Source organism: Nipponia nippon, unplaced genomic scaffold (genome assembly GCF_047370975.1).
Source record: "Nipponia nippon isolate SJK-2023a ecotype South Korea unplaced genomic scaffold, ASM4737097v1 scaffold_4, whole genome shotgun sequence".
NCBI classification, from domain to species: Eukaryota; Metazoa; Chordata; class Aves; order Pelecaniformes; family Threskiornithidae; genus Nipponia; species Nipponia nippon.
The window spans coordinates 83,051,546-83,069,902 of record NW_028262358.1 but is presented as its reverse complement, the minus strand read 5'-3'; the positions used below and the strand labels follow the sequence as shown (position 1 = coordinate 83,069,902).

Here is an 18,357-nt window from a genome sequence, read left to right as displayed (position 1 = left end):
CAAACCATTGCAGTATCAGTCTGACCTTGCAACGTATAATGCTGAGAACTGTATAGAACGGACTTAGCTGACGGATCTGTTGTGAGACGCGTGATGGCAGACATAGGCAATGCAAGGAAGAACACTGTTATTCTTACATCCCAAACTTTCTCCCAAAGTTGCACATAAACTTGCCTGTCTGCATCTAAGTATGGACCTGTATCAAAGTACCAACACTAAAAGAATCACTTGGGCTTAAGGATGGTTTCAGGCTACCTATCCAGATCTTAAAATGTAAATGTAACTAATGACAATGAGGTGCGCACTTTATACAAAACTGTGTTACCTCTGCATTTGGTATGAATACATCATCTGTAAAATAGCATGCCCTGTTGGTGACCCTGTTTTAAGAAACATGTTAGTGAGCTGAAAAGGGCTAAGGTAACCACAGCAAGGTGTAACTGCCCGAGAAGGGTGCTCTATACGGAGTTTCAAAGCTCTCTATTCAGTTTATGAATGATCATGCCCAGGAAGTTTTGAATTTGTCTCTACTTAAGATGTTACTCTTTGATTATCATCTTACTAATGTTCTGTTTCCTGCAGTCTGGCTATCTGTTAATGTGTAGTCCTCGGCATATCAGTATCTTGTAACAAATGTACAAATGTTATTAGGCTTTTCATAGCATATATAATTTTACTACCTCTAAAAATATTAAAAGTTATTGTGCATAAAATCATTCCTAAATAATTGTCACATATAATAAATGCAGAACAAGATATAGACGACTAATCTAAAGTAGTAATAGACAGCATGACTGTATATACTGAATATATAAGGTATAATTGTGTTTCTCCTTGTTTACTATGAGTTCCTGTGAACAAGCCAAAAGGAACACTTAAAATAGCATTGCTTCACTTACTATGTTAAACTAAAAATGCATTCTTACACAAGACACACTAACAGCTTTATTAACTAGTATCTCCATGTCCAGACTACCAACCAATGTAGATATGAAATGGTTTCCTTTCAAGTACGTTGAAAGATGACTACACTGAAAACAACCACCTGATGAATCATTCGGCATCCAAATTAGTGCCCTTACCTACAATTAAAATTTTTTCTTTCTCATATGCTCTGCCCTTTTTAAAGTTTTTTTTTTTTTTAAATCACAGCTATTCTTTGCAGTGAATTCTCTAGTTCATAGGGTCATGCCAAAATTTTCTCCTATGCTGTAGAGAATGCAGAGCATTTTTCTGAGGTGTAAACACTTTTGTCAACCCTGTTTGCCTCCACTCAATCCCAAAACAAAGAACCTTTCATTACAAGATCTGAACCTGACAGCCAAACCAACAACTAACAAAAGTCTGGCACATTCACAAAAACAGAGAAGTCTGTTTCTACAGATTCTGGGGACTTCTCAGGTAAAGACTCAATATATCACAGCTTCAAGGACAAAACTATTGACATCTATTTGCCCCATAACTCCCCCTCTGTCCTCCTCCTGCTTATGCTTCCAGCCCAAAGCCATCTAAGCTGTATGAACTGTTTTCACAGGTTCTGAACAGCCACATCTTTCTAAGATGTCCGGAGTTTCCCAAATGGCAGATAATTCAACCTGCACCGTTATTTCCACTCCACCGTCACAGTGGCTAAGTCATAACATTTAAAAAATTAGACATTTAGACTAAAACTGCTGACAGTCCCTTACCTACAACATTTGGCATGATTGTGCTGTAATGCAGTATAAGAGATTAACGTTTCAAGTTTAGCGCTGTTGATGAGTCCATAAATTTCTGAATTAAGCCTGAAATTTCTTGGCCTACATTTTAAAGTGGGTTGGCTCTGAATGTGCTCCTTAGAGGAGGAAGAGGTAAGCTACACTAGCACATGCACACAAAATGTTATGCAAGACAAAGCTGTATTATTAGTGTCATTGTATTCTTAAATCATCAGAGATACAGGGGAAAGTGTAGTACCTTTTATTAAATCAGATGAGATAGATACACTAAGACAGAGAGAGATAGCTAAACCAAAGGTACCTAAAAAAACATTATTATAAATAATTTTACTTTATGTGTAAATCAATTCTCTCTACTTAAATGAAGAAATTTTATTTTGGCACTGGAAAAAAGTAACTGAAGAGGGTTGTTGGGCTTTTTTCCCCCCTCCCATTAATCTTGTTTAGGAAAAGCCACAAAGTTTCAAGAATTCCATCATTCAAGCTCCAATATTGTATTTCACTTTTTTCCCCTACCGAAGATCAGAATGAGCATGGGATGTCAGGCACATAGCACCACATTGCAAAGATGTGAAGTCTTTAGACAGAGTATTACAAGTTCTTACTAGCACCACCATATGCTATAACACAGAATGCACATAAACCTGTCAACACACATAATTCTCATTTTCCAATTGAAGAATACCTTTCAGAGAAACCACACATACTTGTTTCCTCCGGCATTATGATCCTGTTTAAGGGTATACGAATGCAATTAATCTGCCAGAGAAAATAACAAACGAAACAGCAATGTATCTGAAGTAGGGAGAACTTGATTTGCCCATGAACTGTTTCAAGTCAATTTTCTGTATGTAATTGCAGTGTCAGGCTCGTGGAAATACTTCTATCCCAACATACATAAATAGTTTCAATAATAGGATATTAACGAAAACTAAGTCTCTAGTTTTGCAAATTTCCAGTAATTTTTTTTGTATACGATTATGTGAGTAAAATCTTTCAGGGTTTTCAGTAATAAGTGTATCATCAGTCCAACAAGGAGTCTTCCAACAAAAAGAAATCCTGTTGTTTGCATTGTGTGACAAAAAAGTACATTTCCCAAATAGCATATGGTTTGAATCTGGGAAAAAAAGAAAAAAACAGTCTTTGTATACATCATTAAAAAAATATGAATTTTGTTTTCTTTCAGCTGTGTAGGCATATAAACAGTGAGTGGTAAACTCCACTGGTACATATAATCAAAATTTTTCATAAGATAAAGTTGTTATTGTCATTGTAGCTTGATGGTCTGAGAATATTAGGAAAAGGTCTATCTTCTGTTATGTGCAAAAAGATGATCTTGAATACAGTGGTGCAGAGTAACACTGGAGCACACAAGGCTATATGCAGCTCACCAGTCATCAGTCAAGGAAATGCAGACTTTAGAGGTGGGCAAAAACTGTTGCAGGAGTAACAAGAAAACCCCCAAAACAAAAAAAACACAAGTATCTCACATACATAAAGCATATTACATATTGTAAATTGAGACGTAACATAGAGTTGCAGAACAGTGAAGAAAAAGCAAGCTGTAAAGCATATTAGAAAACATTACTATAGCCCAAGCAGACATTAGAATGACAACAGAAAAAAAAAAAAATTATACTCCTTCTATCAAAGAGGAGGAAGAAATTTCATCACCAGCTTCACACTTCTTCCTGTGAGGAATTCAGGATCCTGACAACTCACTGCAACCTCACTCCCACTCCTACAGGACCAGAGGTGCAGCAAAATTATGACCATAATACCAGAAAAGAAAAGCAATGTATTAGAAAGTTTTGGTATAAGTTTTAGTGCAATTACTAATGAGATGTATTTGGTATTAATATGGACTGTAACTGTTAGTATAATTTTAACTGGACTAATCATAATAACTTTGTTTTGTTTTAGTAAAGTCTGTTAGGATTTTAAGTCGACTAACAATAAATTCTTTGTTTCACATGTAAGGTACATCCCTTTTTGTCCATAACAAGGTTTTGAGTGTAACTAGGGCAGGTATGTTAAACATAAGAACTTAATTTTAAATGCTACATAGTGCTGCAACATGGAAAACAATATATAATTCAAAAAACAGAAAAGATACAAATGTCCAGGCATACGGACAGCATAGTGGTTTTCCAGTCATCAATTAGTCCATAGTCATGCAAAAACACTTTGTAGCTTCACTTCCTAAATTAGCTTGGATAGTTATAGTGTCAAGTTGCTAAATCCAATCTATGTTGATAAATATATATATTTAAATTTTGCCTGGGGGAACATTTATAAATTCAAGAGGAAACAGCTCCCGACCTCGTAGGTACACATTCCAGCAACAAGCAAAATCAGGCATGAGATTAATTAGGTGTTAGTGAAGCAATTAAAAAAAAAAAAAGGAATATATTAATTGAACAAGATTGCATACAGGCAGTATGACAAAGACTGTCTGAAGTGACAAGACACTTTTCAAAGAGATACTGTGTTTGACAATAAAACCTTAAATTATTATGCAAATAATGTTTGTATGCATGGTGCTTGCCAAAAGTTCATTTGACCTGTATTTCCCTTCCTCAGCCCTGGAATAAAAGCTAGTTACAGCACCTAAGGGCAAATTAACATATTCAAACTTTCTGCTACTGTTGTCCTTAAATCCACCTTTGGCACTCTCTGTATTGACATCTTTCCTGCCTTTAATAACTTTAAGCATACTTGATCTTTAAGGATCTGATTTATCTTTTCTAAGCTACTAATAATAAAGATGGGAGTTATAGTAGCTGGTTACAGGGGTGAAATCAGCAAGCTCCAGACCAGGATGTACAGACAGATGTTGCTTGTTGTCCCAGGAATTTAAGAAGTTAAACCTAAAGCCATTTGCACTACAGTCCAAGCTAAAAGAGCAACAAATGATGTCGCCTGCAGCATGTTATCACTGGTGTAAGTGGTTTAATGGCAATCTGCCCACACCATCTCAATACCAAATTTACTACAATAAGCTACTTTCAAGGTTGTCTTCTCTTAATTGCTCATTGATTACTTACCATTCTTTACAGTGGGAACCTCTGAGTTTAATTGGAATCAATGCTGACAAATGGTATAGGGTCCCAAACCCTTACTACTGACTTAATGGGAGAGAGATGCACTTCCAGTTTTAATTCCAAGTATGAAATGTTACCTCATCTGTTTTGCTCTTGTGCTTTACAGCAACACTCAGTCCTTTATTGTTTAGTCTGATGTTTGGTATTTCAAAATCCTCCAAACTGCATCACTTCAAAATGTTTTGTTTATTTGCTCTTTAATACAGAAGTGTTCTCATATAATTCAAAACTCACTTGCACCTTCTACCTGAGAAGGTCCTTGTCCCATGATTCACATGCACTTTTCAGTTTTAATATCAAAGTAAACTAGCAGTGATTTTCAGTGTTCAGCAAAAGCAATGGGCCTCATCTAAACGAGTAGAAATAGGCTTCTGTCATGCATGTCCGTATTCCTGTCTATCTTAGGAAAGGTTAATAGAAAATGTAGTGTAGTTAGTTTAAGCTGCAGGATATGCAATTATAAGGAAAGAGCAGATTATTAGACTAGATACATCCACGCACATCACTAAAGGCAAATACATTTTTAGGCAGGTGTGCACTGAAGCAATTATATTCTAATTATATATCCTGCAACATTTTTTTCACACTTAATTTAACACATGACGTAATCTATCACAGAGGAACACAGTTATTAGAATTTTAGTGCTGTGTTACTACTATGAAATAAGAAGTACTTCTGTAGTGGATCTATACATGATTTTAACGTTATTTTACACTCATCTAGGAAAAGTAGAAGATAACTGGTATTATTTTGCTTCACTCAATTGACCCTTCCAACAGTTATAATCACCAGGTTCCCAAATGATGTCAGAACTTGAAAATCTAGCTTCTTTTAATTATAATAAATGATACATTTATGAGTTTAAGCTATATCTGATATGTGTCTCCTTGGAACATAATGCCAAATGAAACAAACTTAATTGATACAAAACAGAGAGCTTAACATACAGCAGTGCTTTAGCTTAATAAGCCCAATGACTTTGAAAGACCTTTCTCAGCTTAATAGTTCACTTATATTGATTATGCCAAGATTTTCTTTTCAGCCACTTTCATTCAGATAGTAAATATAACATTTTGGCTATCATACTTTACTGTTTTGAATTATTCAGCAAAGGGAGCACAAGTGCAGACAGATGGGATCTTTCTGTTCTTGCTATAAGTAACTGAGTACACTGTCTCCCTTCCCCTGTTTGCTTTCTTCCCCTCCAGTTTCCATTTTGTTGCTTTATAATTGATCATAGTCTGATTTCAATATTTAGTCTATTTTTCTGAAGTCCTATAAACCAAATAATTAGAGAAAGAAGAGTGATACAAGTGACAAAGAAATGCAGGACACATTAAGAGATCTTGGAATTTCTGATCTGGCTGTGGATACCTGCCTTAGTCAAAATGAGGGTTGGATCTTTACAATGTAGTATCTCGGAGCCAAGAAAGCTGCAGGTTTGAAATATTGTTACCTAGGGCAAAATATAACAGAAAAATACTACAGCTACTTCTAAAATGTCATTATCACTTATTTTTACAATATAAAAAGTTTACATTAGTAGGAAATTCTAGATTTGATTTAGGATGCTTAGTTTAGGTGTAGTATAAACGCAGGCACTTGTCTTCTCTACTGACTATTATGCATTGGAAGAAACTGCCAAATTAATAATGCATATGCTTAAGCTCATGAATTATGCTTTTAGGAGACTTTTTGGAAAGTGTCTACATCATGGAACCTACAAGTGGCAGACAGAGTCTATACGAGTCTTGCTGATTACTTTATTTGCTCTGATAATGAAGTCAAAAGATCTACACACACCTTAGAACAGAGTTCCCAAGTTGAGCCCAGCTTAGCACTGCATTAGGCTGAACAGCTGCTGCAGAAATAAGAAATTTTATTTCCATATCAAGACTATCCATTTGATTGAATAAAGCTTATTCTTATTTTACCTTGTTAAAATGACATCCTCTCTTCAGTGCGTCTTCTCCTGGGACACTTAGGGTCTGCAAAACTACGTAAGAAGAATGTTAGGGAACGTAAAGCCAGAATAAAATGTAGTTTTTATTCCTTCCATTTCACTTCAGCCATTTAATAGGAAGAATATGCTGGTCCTTACCATGTCATCTTACTATGTTCCCAGGTTGTGCCTCATTCTATATTTTGACAAGCCATTCGACTGAGTGACTGTCTTTTATTACATATACACACATCGCCTGTGTGGGGAAGTTCAGAACTACCAAACTCTTTTATGTCATACTTCATTAACAAAAAAAGCTACAAAAGTATCAGTTTCTCAGTGCAGGCAGTTAAAATTATCAGCTAACATTTGTTAATTAAAACTTGTGATATAAGTAAGTGAATTATTTTCTGTAAGCTTTTTTAGACACAGATTATTATCCTAATTACTGATGTCATTTCTAATGAGGGAATTTTCTCATTCTGAGTAATTCTCAGTTTCAAATGACATTTAAACATTGAATCTTGCAGGCTGGTCTTTGAGATCTACTGCATACATCAAGACACATTAACATAGCTAGTCAATTGAGTATGGGGCTAAGAGTCTGGAAACTTGACTTTTAATCACCTCATACTAGAAAAGGCTATACAGTGTAACAGAGATTTATGGGAATTATATTTAAACTTTATGGAACTCAATAGTAAGTCACATACTTCTGGTAGTCTTTGAATGTTAAACTGTAGGGTGTCTTAATTATCTTGAAAGACATGTAGAAGCTTCAACAAGTCACTGGGTCCACAAATGAAGATGGAGATTGTGATGGCCAGGCTTGTAGGAAAAAAAAAAAAGTACTAAGAGTCCTTGCTGCTGTGGCAGAAACACACAACACCAAATCAGACATCTTTCACCAAACTCAGATAGCCTAAATTCCACACAAGCTTTTACACTTACTGTTTCTTACAATCTAGGCTTAAGTCACAGCACTTGCACACAGAAAACACTAAGCATGGGGAGCAGGTTGAGTTTGGTCCATCCAAATCTGGATTTCAGATTAATTTTTCTCCAGCATTCTTTAGAGAGACACTTCAGTGGCTATCCATAGCAGCCTGCATGCACAGGAGCATCCAGGCTGAGACAATGAGGGCTCACTTTGGTTTACTGGAGAGAACTGAAAGTACTTTCTCAGAACTCCTTTTCATTTCAGCATCCAGTTAGTACAATGAGGTCCTAACTGAAGAATGGGAACAATAACTCAATATTCTTAGTGCTCAAAGCTTCTCATATTCAAGCAAAAAGTGATTAAAATACCTATATAATTTATTAATAACTTCACTAACATGGTGATAACACTTACATACCATTTCACAATGCACTGAGACTTAAAGGTAGCTATTGTAATATAGCAGATACAGTTTCACACTATCATGGAAAAAATGTAAGTCTCAAACCCAAAGTAATATTCAGCAATATTTAGTCATGTTTATATTTAAACATATGCAGTACTTCAGCATTTCCTTCATCATCCAGCTAAAAAAAAGAATATGCATCATAAAGAAACATCAATACTGAATCATACTTTCCTACTGGAACCATGGCTATCTTGCTGATGGAATCATCAATGGAGTTGGAAAAAAAAATTTACAGACTTTTTTTTTTGTAAAGAGAGAGAAAGCAGCTATAAGTACTAACATGTGAGACCTTGAAGGAAAAGGTATCTTGTCCTAGAAAACATTCTATGGATTTGGCCAAGCATTTAACAGTACTACAAAAAATATTAGATCCTGTCAGTACTTAGGCAACACCAACAACATTCTCAGCCCTCTGCAAACAGGCTGATTGTACTCTGTGACAGGCTGGAATTTGGGCAGATCCATCAGATTTGACACCACCTCCACCATTCCACAGGAATGAATCTGTGAAAAACTGTTTCATAAATCTGTCATTCCTGTGTTATACAGTTTATATTATTATAGAATCATAGAATTGTTTAGGTTGGAAAAGACCTTTAAGATCATCAAGTCCAACCATTAACCTGCCACTGCCAAGTTCACCACTAAATCATGTCCCTAAGCACCACATCTACCCATCTTTTAAACACCTCCAGGGATGGGGACTCAACCACTTCCCCTGGGCAGCCTGTTCCAGTGCTTCACAACCCTTTCAGTGAAGAAATTTGTCCTAATATCCAACCTAAACCTCCCCTGGCACAACTTGAGGCCATTTCCTCTTGTCCTATCACTTGCCACTTGGCAGAAGAGACTGACACCCACCTCGCTACAACCTCCCTTCAGATAGTTGTAAAGACCGATAAGGTCTCCCCTCAGCCTCCTCTTCTCCAGGCTAAACAGTCCCAGCTCCCTCAGCCGCTCCACATATGACTTGTGCTCTAGGCCCTTCACCAGCTTCATTACCCTTCTTTGCACACGCTCCAGCATCTCAGTGTCCTTCCTGTAGTGAGGGACCCAAAGCTGAACACAGTACTCGAGGTGCAGCCTCACCAGTGCCGAGTACAAGGGGACGATCACCTCCCTGGTCCTGCTGGCCCCATTATTTCTGATGCAAGCCAGGATGCTATTGGCCTTCTTGGCCACCTGGGCACACTGATGGCTCATATTCAGCAAGCTGTCAACCAACACCCCCAGGTCCTTTTCCGCCAGGCATCTCTCCAGCCACTCCTCCCCAAGCCTGTAGCGTTGCATGGGGTTATTGTGACCCAAGTGCAGGACCCAGCACTGAGCCTTGTTGAACCTCATACAACTGGCCTGGGCCTAGTGATCCAGCCTGTTCAGATCCCTCTGTAGAGCCTTCCTTCCCTCCAGCACATCAACACTCCTGCCCAACTTGGTGTCTCGGTCTGCAAACTTACTGAGGGTGCACTTAATCCCCTCATCCAGGACATTGATAAAGACCTTAAACAGAACTGGCCCCAATACTGAGCCCTGGGGAACTGCACTTGTGACTGGCTGCCAACTGGATTTAACTCCATTTAACACAACTCTCTGTGCCCAGCCATCCAGACAGTTTTTTACCCAGCAAAGAGTGTACTATATATTATAATAATGATATATATTAATGGTATTCATGTAGAAGATTAAAAAAGAAAAAAAGCAAATAAAAAACCCAATGAGAATATTGGTTTGCACCTATTTTGAACTTCAGATGTCTAGGCATGAACAAAGCATGTAAATTAAGCTAGACCTCCAAGTCAGAATTGCGGCACCTATATTTTTCAGATAGCAACTGTGCAGAGATGGTTAATAATGTAATTTTTGGACATAATTTTAGAAATTAGTTTACAATTTATCATAGGCACTCAAGTGATTCTAGAGCTGTCCATAAACAAGCAAGACATCAACCCTACAAGTGCTATGCAAATGTTTGTTTTCACCTTGCTGAATTCCGTCACATTCATAACTGTTTCTGTGGTCTTGGTTTGCATGGCTGGCAAAGGTTAACACAACTGTCATCAATCAACACCACATCTTCAGCATTACTTATCTGTCAACCTCATCTTCTTCTGGAAATGTCTCTTCCCAGGCTTTCCTAGGGTCCTTCTGTGGTAGCTTCTACTTTTACACCACAGACTTAAATTGATTTTCCACTTTGCCTTAATGGAGGGTTGAAGCTAATAAATTTGCTAACCCCAGTGTCTGTAACAGTCACAGGAGCAAGACACACTCATTTAAAGCCAATAACATTATCCAACAACATATGCAGAACATTTATCAAAATTCATTATATATTATTTCATTGAACAATTAAGATTTCTTTAATATGAATTATTTAAATACTCCATTCCTAGATCTTCTTCTGGAGAACATTATGTTTTCTGAAGTTGTCAACCAAAAACTGATTTAGTTAGCAACACTCCTGTTCTGAGATTAACTTCACAAAAAAATATTACATGGAGTTCAAACAGAACACTTGGGACCCATAAATAAAATGTGATATTTTGATGAATAATAGTGGTATTATTGAAACTTGATCGTGAGTTTTGTAGATAGACTAGGCATGATAGCCTTTACATAATATAAATCTTAATAAAGCAGCATGAACGTGACAGGAGGTACTGATGTGTTTAGACAACCTGGAGTCTAGCCTACCCAAGTTATACACTGTGCATAATACTCTTTTTTAACAGTAAGCAAAGAAACCTAAAATTTTCTATCTAACCAAATGTTTAGACTGTATAATAATCCCAGGATGATAGGATTGTTTTCTCTTATGCTTTTTAATAATTTACTCACTAAACGTTGATAATAAGAAAACATATACTTTGTCCTGTTGAATGCATTCATTTTAACCCATCCATCCATATGCTTCTTTGTTGGTAATGACAGCTCAGCAATTATGAGGACATTTATTATTTTTCTTGCTTGAAAGGCAATGTTTTTTAAAGGTCCATTACCTCTAGCTTTAGACCTTTTAAAAAAATAATCAAGCTAACATATGCAAAAGAGCAGATACAGAGAGAAAAGAAATGTATAGCTGGAAGAATGAAAAGGGTAACCAAGTGTAGCATGAAGAGGTTTAGTAATTTCAGAAGGTTGGTTTTACTTTAAGGGCTGCTTGGACTGTGAAAGATAGCATAGGAAAGTTAAAATAAGGAATTTTAGGCATCAGATATTGTTTCACAAAAGAACAGCTTCTTAAACGATAAGTTATCTAGATTGGTGACAATGAACAAAACTAAATCCCTACAGATTTTTTTCATGCAAGTTAATGTTGTTCCTTATTCCTGAAGGTGGAAGTATGTATGCAAACTTAAACTCTAAAGTTGTTACATGTGAAGATAAGGAAACATGGAGAAAGAGGAGGAACAGGAAGCGTAACTTCTTGACAACAGATATTGCGAACTGTTTTTTGGGGGCAGCCACAGAACTGGAGGGGGAAGGCAAGGTGTGTGAGAGGGACTAGAGTCAAACTATGGGATAAATAGAGGGAATGAGCTAATAGGATATAATAAGAAAGAACCAGTGAGACAGGAAATAAAACAAGAATGACAAAGCAAGTATCCTGGCATAACAAGTCTGGACTACTTGTTTAACCTATGGCTTATTCTCTTATATTATATGTATTTATTACAACAAAAGGACAGCTCTTCCAGCAAAGATAAAAGAAGAGCAGAGTAGAACAGCTGAGCAATTTATAGTTAAATATGAATCCAATGACAGACTTGCTTTCTTATTGAATACAAGGTAATAATCGACAACCAAGGAAATTTTGAGTTTGTTTTGACTCAAGATATTTAATAGCTTCCTTATTTTGCTACAAGGTTCAAATATAGCAAGAAGCTAATGTCATGACTTCCAGCCCAGATAACATATGTTCTTACTGTCACCCACTAAAATCTTATTCAACATTATCACCAATCATAGCTGTTATAACTTAAATCAGTCAATACATTTTCAGCAACACTGAATACCTATCATTCCCACAAGAAGAGTTAAGTATAAAATTAAGTTCAAGATATCAACTTGCACAGCACAAGAAAACATACGCACACACTGGTTATTTCCAAAGCAAAGGTCTGTGATACAGAAGTGGTAACTCACATTTATGACAGCTGTCACATATGTATAATACTTCATAAAGTGCTATTCTTCCCATTTCTAGTTACTAGTCTTCATACACTTAAAGAATGACCAAAAAGCCCTAGACATTTAACCCTGGGACAAAGCTTCTAATTTGAAATAAAAAATTTGTATTCCATGTATTATGATTTAAACAATAAAGAATATAAACTGATTATGAACATGAGAGAATTACAACAGAAAGGTCAACATCCTGGTATACTACATATAACTTTCAGAAGGCAGAATGGAGAAAGCAAATATAATATTCAAAGAGACAAGAAAAGATATAGCAGTAACACTAATTGAATCACATTTGACACATACTTTAAAAAAAAAAAAAAAAAATCACCATATAGCTATTCAAAACTGGAAGAATAATCACCTATCCCTCTTCCTCTCATTTACCAAGCCCTTCAGCTAATTCCAGTGACAAGAAATATAGTCCATAGGCATGTTCTGATACCACATTTATAGAATATCAGGAATAGCAGCTTCAAAGTTATTACATCCCTAAATTACCTTTTGAGAACACAAAATTGAACACTCTATAAAGGCAATATGATTATTTATATATATAAAATTTAAAAAAAATCAGCTCATGGGGAGAAAGGCTCTCTTTTACAAGAAATTTGCTTCAAGCTAATGATGTTTTCCACCATCAGGAACCAAAAAAAGGCAAATCAGGCTAATTGTCCTCTGTGATAAGCTAGCTATTATCCAATAGCTTTAGTGACTCTAGTGGAATTTGGTTAAATCAGAAAACCTGAGGCTGATCAAACAGGTTTGACTTTCCCTGCTGAAAAGGAATGAATCTGTAAAACTTTGTGTTTTATAATACTGTTATTCCCATGTTTCACTGTTTACATCATTGATTACATTTAGAAAAAAGGGATTAAAATACTGTTAATGAGGATATTGTTTTGCATCTCTTTTGGACTCTTGCTGCTAACTGCATAAACAAGATAATATGGTGAACTCAAGCTTCTTTCTGTGTAATTCAGCACCCAACTAGGCCTCTGAGGCAAACCATACACTGGCTGAATAATTTACATGTTCAGCCCCCCAGGAAGCATTCTGTCTGAGATTTTACATTTGCCCTTTCTCATCTGCAAAGTATTTTGCCTACAAAACACATAGACATCACGAAGGCTCCCAGATGTTGAAGATATCTCTGAGATGTCTTGAGGGACCTGAAAGACCTTGCTCCTCCACAGTGGCTCCAAATCCCCCATTGCTCTCCTCTCTCATGTAATTCTGCAAATAGTGAGAGGAAGTGGTCTACAACACAGAAAAGCTCAAAGAAAAATTTAGTAAAAATTTAGAAAAATTTAGCCCAATTCTCTTATTTATAGAAATTTGTGTTATGGTGAAATGGATAATATATGAAAAATCTGAAACTTTCCAGTCTTAAGTTTGGCCTTGCCTTCTACCTTTTGGTATATGCTGTACTTATGCCTTTTTAGGATAGAATAGGTTATAACCAAACTTCCTTTCACTGTAAAAAGCAGATTATTTTTTAAAAGTGTAAAAAGATTCAGTATTAGGTGGTTACTTATTTAGAAATTAATTTGAATTAACCACATTTTTAATGAAAAAAAAAAAAAAGAAGAATTAGAAACAAGTCTTTAAGTGCAGCTGTTTAAACTTTGGTATATAGAAAGTAATTTTGTCAGACAACATAATCACCAATAGTAATTTGTAAATAAATCAGTTTTCATAGTTTTCACAGTTTAGGAGCTAAAATGAAAGGTATCCAATGGAAGTGTAATTTCCAGTTTCCCTTTTGGAATCTCTGTATTCAATTATTGGTAATCAAAATAGTGATTAAACCACTTTCAAAACTAATTATTCTTAAATTATGAGTTGGCTGTTCCAACTGTGTTAATTAAAGTAAACAGTAAGCAGCTTTTCTTCCACTGTCAGTAGCTACTTCTTGTAACTGAAGCCCTTTTATTTTTTATCTTGATGGAAATTATAATACACTTCTGCTGATTATGTCCAATTATTTTTTATCCTCTAATATAAAGAATTCCATTAAATTTCAAATAGCTTCAAAGGCAAATGAGGGTGTACACAGAAAGAGGATGTGCATTAATAAATAAATAAATAAGTTCATAAAATCTGAACTTATATGTACAGAATCAGTGTATTTATTAAGGAGAAATCATAAAATATATTTAAAATTTCACTGTCTCCACTAGGTTAAAGAGAAAAAAAAAAGACACCCCTCTAAATTAACCTTATTTGCTGCCAAGCTTTATAAACCAAGTTTTCATTCTTATTTCCTTGGGGAATTCACTGTGTTAATAGAATGAGGAGTGAGAAAGAAAATTCTTATGGCCCTCAGAGGATTTGAGAAGCTCCCATAGGTAAAGGTATGACGTATTTTTAATAAACTTTGTGAATTTTAATAAGAGGAGTCAAAGCATTGAAGTAATATTTCACTGAAATAAAAATAAGTGGTGCTAAATTCTGCCCCATCCTAAACAGTAGATGAGAATTTTTTTTCTTGTCTTAAAATCACCTCCTGAGATTTAATTTATTTTTTAGTTACACTGCTCAAAGAACTTCAAAGAAGATGCATGTGACTTATTTTATTTCAGAAATTACTCTTGTTCTTTAAGACAGTTTTGGCTTTATTTTTCCTAGCACTGTAAACACTATGCTGTCCAGAGTTTTTGCTAATTCTTTTTTGGGAGGTGGGTGCAGAAAGGAGACTGCTAAGGCAGGAGAAATACTTATACTTACAGAAAGAGTAAGTAGAGAGAGTCCAAAACAATTCAACTGATAGTTTGGATGTGTCTGTCACTTCCTCGGTTCTTAGGAAAATATATGTTGTCAGATGTCATGCTGTATTAATTTAAAATATTGCAGACAAGATTTCTACTGTAGCAACAAGTATTTCTTGTTCCCTTGGCCAAGCTCCCCTTGGCTGCATCTATGCTGTCTTGGGACACACATAAGCAACACCTTTAAGTGAAGTGATACAGGCTGGATTGTACCCATCCTGCTGAAGCCCCTGTGCTTGTATATTGACAGTCAATCATAAAATCACAGAATCATAGAAACATTTAGGTTGGAAAAGACCTTTAAGATCATCAAGTCCAATCATTAACCTAGCACTGCCAAGTCCACCACTAAACCATGTCGCTCAGCACCACATCTACACACCTTTTAAATACCTGCAGGGATGGGGACTCAACCACTTCCCCTGGGCAGCCTGTTCCAGTGCTTCACAACCCTTTCAGTGAAGAAATTTGTCCTAATATCCAACCTAAACCTCCCCTGGCACAACTTGAGGCCATTTCCTCTTGTCCTATCACTTGCCACTTGGCAGAAGAGACCAACACCCACCTCGCTACAACCTCCTTTCAGGTAGTTGTAAAGACCGATAAGGTCTCCCCTCAGCCTCCTCTTCTCCAGGCTAAACAGTCCTAGCTCCCTCAGCCTCTCCTCATAAGACTTGTTCTCTAGACCCTTCACCTTCATTGCCCTTCTTTGGACAGACTCCAGCACCTCAATATCCTTCTTGTAGTGAGGGGCCCAAAACTGAACACAGTATTTGAGGTGTGGCCTCACCAGTGCCGAATACAGGGGAACGATCACTACCCTAATCCTGCTGGCCCTGTTATTTCTGATGCAAGCCAGGATGCTATTGGTCTTCTTGGCCACCTGGGCACACTGATGGCTCATATTCAGCAAGCTGTCAACCAAAACCCCCAGGTCCTTTTCCGCCAGGCATCTCTTCAGCCACTCTTCCCCAAGCCTGTAGCGTTGCATGGGGTTGTTGTGACCCAAGTGCAGGACCCAGCACTGAGCCTTGTTGAACCTCATACAACTGGCCTGGGCCTAGTGATCCAGCCTGTCCAGATCCCTCTGTAGAGCCTTCCTTCCCTCCAGCAGATCAACACTGTCACCCAGCTTGGTGTGTTGGTCTGCAAACTTACTGAGGGTGCATTTGATCCCCTCATCCAGGACATTGATAAAGACCTTAAACAGAACTGGCCCCAATACGTAGCCCTGAGGAACACCACTTGTGACTGGCCACCAACTGGATTTAACTCCATTCACCACAACTCTTTGTGCCCAGCCATCTAGCCAGTTTTTTATCCAGCGAAGAGTATGCCTGTCCAAGCCATGAGCAGCCACTTTCTCCAGGAGAATGCTGTGGGAAATGGTGTCAAAGGCTTTACTAAAGTCCAGGTAGACAAAATCCACAGCCTTTCCCTCATCCACTAAGTGGGTCACCTTGTCATAGAAGATCAGGTTAGTCAAGCAGGACCTGCCTTTCATAAACCCATGCTGACTGGGCCTGATCACCTGGTTGTCCTGTATGTGAACATGATGGCACTCAAGATGATCTGCTCCATGACCTTCCCCGGCACCACAGTCAGACTGACAGGCCTGTAGTTCCCCAGATCCTTCTTCCAGCCCTTCTTGTATCATATTTAAATGACAAGCAAATGGCTAGCATACTAGGTTACATCTATACCATATATTTAAACTTGGTTTGACCCTAGGTTTGTACCTAACCTGCTTAGGCTTCACAGTGTTAAATAGGTCTGAACACTCTATTGGATCTTGCATCTCATGCATATCAGCCCACCATGCCAAACTGATACATGAGCTGGACAACACTTCAAAGCAAGTTTAGAAAGCTACCTTGCAGCTCTTAACTACTGTTTGCTAAACCCAGGAGAACAGAGAATCACTTATGTCAACTGGGGTCAGACTAAGGTGAGAAGCAACAGCATTGCTTCCTAGCTGATATTGCCACTCCAGCTGCACAGCTGACTCTCTTTTCTCCTCCTGAGAGGCAGCAAGCACAAGGTTTGGTGAAAAAGTGCTGTTATTTCCCACCTCTCCAGTGGGGTCAAAGCACAGATGCAGTGGTACCATTCTCCCCTGCTCCTGGGAGGAGCAGCAGGTTCCAGTGAAAGCAAAAGGGATGGTTCCCACAGCCTGTCTCCCAAAAGAGACCCAATCCCTGGGGCCCCGCCTCTTTGCCTCAGTCATAAACTCACAGGAATAATACTTTGCATATGGCGAAGTACAAGTCTGTAGAAAGAAGTATGTCTGATGCTAGCAGTCTCCCAGCTCAGACCTCTGCCCAGTGTGGGTCAGCAGGCTCAGTCCCAGTGCTCAAACCAAGTTAAAATGCATAGTGCAGCTGTTATTTAATTTCTGAGGAGACTTTGTAATCACATTAGGGAACAAACAGGAACTACTAATTTTGCCTATTCTTTTGGCACACTGTGACTTTCAAATTTCAGTACTTTGCATCAGACAGGGAAGTATTTTGGTTGTGGTCATATAAAGGATATGACACTTTATGAGTCGGTCTCAAGGTCCCAGATGTCTTTCTGCTTTCCTCTTCCTCAGAAGATTAGCAGACACAGTAAGCAACATGGTAAAACACTAAAGAATTTGCACTGTGTACTTAGAGAATTCTGGAATATATATATTATATATTATATATTATATATTATATATTATATATTATATATTATATATTATATATTATATATTATATATTATATATTATATATTATATATATTTTATATATATATTATATATTCCAGAATATATAATGTTCCAGTTATATATTGATAAAATATGTGTAAACCTTACAATGAACAGAGGCCTGGGCTTTTCATATTATAAACATCCCTGCCCTAGCCTCCTCTTTCATCAGCTTTTTCAGCTTCTTTTTCTTTTTCTTTTTGCTGTGTAAAATGATGACAGGGTTTTATCTTTAGTACGTAATACTTGTGTCATAAGCCTGAGAGGCAAGTCACAACTTATAAGTCTGAATCCTTCCAGGACAATGCCTTCAGAAAGTTTGAATATACATCAGTAGTCAAGCTTTCTAGTTACAGTTTAAGCATTCAAATCCATTAATGCAAGTGAGGTTTTCTAAATTCTTACTTTGCTGGCAGGTAAAAAAAGGTGAAGAGGTTGTGATATTGGTGATGACTTCTGTCAGTGCTCTGTTAAAATTACATAGCATACCTC

General features: G+C 37.1%; 1 long non-coding RNA gene across 4 annotated transcripts; it reads right to left on the bottom strand.

Moving 5' to 3' along the window:
* Positions 1-2,018: 2,018 nt before the first annotated feature.
* LOC148053406 (uncharacterized) lies at positions 2,019-12,997 on the bottom strand. 4 transcript variants are annotated; one of them, XR_015708630.1, is made up of 5 exons: positions 12,861-12,997; positions 7,479-7,593; positions 6,758-6,819; positions 6,627-6,684; positions 2,019-2,835 (listed from the first exon to the last, which is right to left on the bottom strand). It is a non-coding gene; the product is annotated as an uncharacterized LOC148053406 (long non-coding RNA). The 4 variants fall into 4 exon arrangements; XR_015708631.1 differs by having other exon boundaries at positions 2,019-3,459; positions 6,627-6,681; XR_015708629.1 differs by lacking the exon at positions 6,627-6,684 and having other exon boundaries at positions 2,019-3,459.
* Between the last annotated feature and the right edge of the window lie 5,360 nt (positions 12,998-18,357).